At 37.9% G+C, this 4,757-nt stretch overlaps 1 non-coding gene across 1 annotated transcript; it reads right to left on the bottom strand.

Annotated features, from left to right (window-relative positions):
• Window positions 1-2,732: 2,732 nt before the first annotated feature.
• LOC127098825 (small nucleolar RNA R71) lies at window positions 2,733-2,839 on the bottom strand. Its single transcript, XR_007793518.1, has one exon. It is a non-coding gene; the product is annotated as a small nucleolar RNA R71 (small nucleolar RNA).
• Window positions 2,840-4,757: the final 1,918 nt, after the last annotated feature.

Below are 4,757 nucleotides of genomic sequence, written 5' to 3'. Positions count from 1 at the left end.
AAATCCAACAGTCCACACAAATGTCTTTTAGGGCCTTTGTTATTATTATGTACATTAAGGTCAAAAGATCACAAACACAAGCAAGTATATACAATCACAATATAATCATAAGATAAGGCTCAAATGAGCAAAGTGAAAATGGCATTAAGGTAAAGAAGGTAAATGGTATCAATAATGGCAAATGAATAAATACTTAAAAATTAAAGTGCATAAAAGTAAATGGCTTGAAATTAAATGTTAGTTGTTAGTTGATTAGAAGTTAGTATTTCTTTTGCTTTTGTTTTGTTTAACTCATTCTTTGGAGAACACTCAACCCACTATTCACAAGCATGGATCCTTGAACCAAGACATCTTCCAAAGGAAGGAAAAGATGTCATGTTTCCACACAATACCATGGATGAGGGGAGACTTACAATCTCACTTACTAGAATGCTATGCCTTTGGGTCAAAATTTAGTGCTATGTTAAGCAATCACAATTGGACTTATGTAGAAGCCACAACTATTTGAGGCCGAGCAATAGAAATTTTAGTGTTAATGCATGTTAGAGATATGGTATTATGACCATACTCCTAAAACATACCGATAACGCAAAAATGTATCGTATTTTTGGCTCTATATGCACTGCTTTTTACTTGATTAACACTATTTACTACACAATATTTTATATTTATTTGCAGGTATTTATGGACTAAAAGGTTTACCACAACTAAAATGGAAAATAGAAAAAAGGAAAGAAAGAGATAAGAAAAGAGAAGAAAATGAGGTTTTTAATGGGATAATGGGCCACCAGAGCAAATGGGCTTGTGGCGCCCATTACCCAAAGGATGTGGCGCCCGCCACATTGAGCCAAAAGGGAGGTGGCACCCGCCACCAACCCTTGAAAAGTGGTGCGCGGTTACTAAAAGAGTGGTGCTCGCCACTCATCATGGAATTAGGATCGTGGAAACCACCACAACCTAGTGTTCCTACTTTTCCTCCACTCTTTTAGCCACGGTTTCCACTAACTTCTGCTACAAATGAGGAAAATGGAATGATATAAAAAGGACCATTTAGACTCGAGCACTCTCTCTCCTCTTCCAAGTTTTAGTTTACGCTTAATTTATTTTCAGGACTATTTTTCTTTTAGTTTTCTAGGCAGTTTCTTACCATTGTAAAAGTGATAGTTTCTCCACAGCAGGGATTATTACAGTTTATTATTTTTCACGCATTCAAGATTTACTTGTAAGAGGTATTCATTGCCAAAGTCTTCCTGAATTATTTAATCGAAGATTCAGGATTCAATTCCAGTTCTTAAATTGCAATCTAGGTTTATTATTGTTTACTGTTTTATTTATGTATGCCTTACTGTATGTTTAATCCCCCACTTGCCATGTCTCTCACCGGATCTATGTCCGACTAAACCCTTAGGGATCAGTATGTAAAGACCGTCGAAACGACGGGATTCAATAAATAATTGGTGTTAGTTTTTATAAAACTTATTTTTCCGGTTTTTGTTTCTTAATTTAATCAAACTGTTTTTCATACGAGAGTACAAAACAAACTAGGGTTACGGTCAATAAAAACGAGAGTTTGAGATTTTAACTAGATAGCTGAAACTATGCATTGATCCTAAATACAGCGAGAGCGCTTTAGGATTAATTAGACTTAATTTATATTCAAAAGGTACTTTTAAATTCAAAATGAGACCGCGAGAGCCAAGCATTATGGTTTAGGAGTATGGTCGAAGTCAATAAAACGAGAGTGTGAGGCTATGTCCTTTCTACAAATAATTTCTATTGAAGAATATTTTAACCAATAAGATTACACCAACTATCTATCGAATACCCAAGGTTAGATGTATTACATACTGACATCCCTTATATCTTATATCTTTATTTTTATTCCATTCTATATTTATTTCTCTTCATCCCTCCAATCTTAGAACAATCATTCACTTAGATTTACATAGTAACCTCAGACCACGATACGTTCGATTATTAGTCCTTGTGGGTTTGATAATCTTTAAAACTAAGTGATAGGACTGTGCACTTGCAGTCACGATTCATATAGACTTACCAATGTCTCGATCAAGTTTTTAGCGCCGTTGTCGGGGACTAATTTAGTCGATATCGTAACTCTAGCGTTACCCAATATAGACTAATGCAACAATTCTTTTTCCCTTTCTACATCTGTCGAGTGTATGCCAAGTACTCGCACTCAAGGCGAGAAATTAAAGCTACAACCCAACGAACCCGAGCGTTATCTTAGGTTATAATGCAGGATACGAGACTTGATATGAGAACATCGTATAAAGCTAAATCTTCCTGAGCTTAACATTCCTACTTCTGCATCAGTTGTTCAACCAGAGATGGCCGAACAAGTGCCAAACCGTCCTCTTAAGTATTATGCAATCCCTTCACAGGATGAACCTCATAACAACATTGTTGCCCCTGTGACCGAAGCCAACAATTTCAAACTAAAACCCTTATTGTTGTTAGCCGTATAGAAAAACTAGTTTTCAGGTAGTCCCATGGAGGACCCGAACCTACACTTGTCAGTATTTTTGCAATACGCAAACATGGTGAAAGCGAATGGTGTCAGCTCAGAAGCTATAAGACTCCGTCTTTTCCCATTTTCATTAAGAGATAGAGCCAGATCTTGGCTCCAGTCTCTACCATCCAACTCTGTCACTACGTGGAACGAGTTGAAGAAAGTCTTCTTAGCCCGATATTTGCCACCTAGTAAGACAACTATGCTAAGAGCCCAAATAAACGGGTTTAAACAAAAGGATAATGAATCACTTTTTGAAGCTTGGGAAAGATGCAAAGACATGATGAGGCTATGCCCACATCAAGGTATAGAAGAATAGATGATAATTCACACCTTTTATAACAGTCTATTATACAATACAAGATTAACAATAGACACCGCCGCATGTGGCGCATTGATGGATAAACCATACGACAAGACCTATCAACTCATTGAAAGTATGGCCCAAAATAATAACAATGGGGAAGCGAAAGAACCTCTGTAGAGAAACCTCAACCGAAGGGCGACATGTACGAATTGAGCAGTCTTGACCATGTCAACGCCAAGGTAGATGCCCTGACATAGAAAATAGACAACTTGACCATAACACCAGCAGCCACCGTGGCTGCAGTAGCACCAAACTGCGAGATATGCGAAGTTCAAAGGCATACTGCCCTGGAATGTCAACTCTTGACAGGAACTTCCACAGACCAGGTGAACTATGCTCAAGGAAACCCCTACTCAAATACCTATAACCCAGGTTGGAAGAACCATACTAACTTCTCATACAAAAACAATAATGCATTGTATGCACCTAATTAAGCACCCGTTGTACCACGAGGATATCAAAACGTTGCAGCCAATACTCAAAATGCTCCTAGGAAATCAAACTTAGAAATAATGATGGAAAACTTTATAGCTACCCAAGCTCAAACAAATAAAGATTTCCTAAATCAAAACATACACACTAGTGAGCAAATCAAGCAGTTAACAAACAAGGTAGACGCATTAGCCACCCACAACAAAATGTTGGAAACACAAATCTCACAAGTGGCTCAACAACAAGCACCTACCACTGCTCTTGCAGGCACATTTCCTTGACAACTACAACCAAGCCCGAAAGGTCATGCAAATTCTATTATACTACGAAGTGGGACAGAACTAGATGGACCGACCGACCCTAGAACTCAAAACCCATCCATGCATCACGACCTAGGTAAGGTAACTATAAAGGAAGACGAACAAGAGGAAGTTAAAAACGAAGAGGCCGTAGAGAAAGAAGAACCTTATGTGCCTCCACCACCATATAAACCCCCTATCCTTTATCCTCAAAGACTTGTTAAATCTAAAAGTGTAGGGCAATTTAAAAAATTCGTAAAGCTTATAAAACAATTGAATATCACAATACCCTTTAGAGAAGCCTTAACTCAAATGCCCTCATATGCTAAGTTTCTCAAAGAAATCTTATCTAACAAGAAGAAGATAGAGGATAACGAAACCGTTACACTTACTGTTGAGTGTAGCGCCATAATACAAAACAATATGCCTCCTAAGCTGAAAGACCCAGGTAGTTTCTCCATACCATGCGTAATCGAAAAGTTTGTCATCGACAAAGCACTATGTAACTTAGGAGCCAGTATTAGTTTAATGCCCTTGTCCATATGCGAAAGGCTAAAAATGGGAGAATTAAGACCTACGAGAATGTCTGTACAACTTGTAGATCGTTCCGTTAAATTTCCCGTAGGTATGCTAGAAAATGTTGCGGTGTGTATAGGACAACTCTATATTCCTACAAATTTTATAGTCATGGATATAAAAGACGATTCCAACATCCCCGTCATATTAGGAAGACCATTCCTAGCCACAATAGGAGTTATCATAGATGTTAAAAGAGGCAAGCCAACATTCGAAGTTGGTGAGGAAAAAGTCGAATTCATTTTAACGCAATTCCTAAAGGCACCAACCATAGACGACTCCGGTTGTCTACTAGATGTCATCGATGGATGCATAAGAGAAATGGATAATGAACAAGCATCATACTCCGAAATACTAAAAATTCCATGGCCTCCTACTTTTGAAGATGAAAAATTAAGTAAGGAATACCGAGATGACAACCTAAGAGAATTCCTAGCACTAATGCCCGATCATATCCCTTGCCCAAAGAAACCAGCCCTAGAACTTAAGACGTTACCCAAAAATCTAAGGTATGAATTCCTAGACACTGAACTTGATCGACCTTTAAAAGTAA

This window comes from Lathyrus oleraceus, chromosome 6, assembly GCF_024323335.1.
Source record: "Lathyrus oleraceus cultivar Zhongwan6 chromosome 6, CAAS_Psat_ZW6_1.0, whole genome shotgun sequence".
NCBI lineage: Eukaryota > Viridiplantae > Streptophyta > Magnoliopsida > Fabales > Fabaceae > Lathyrus > Lathyrus oleraceus.
Note: the sequence above shows the minus strand (reverse complement) of the source record. Positions and strands in the feature narration are given on the sequence as shown.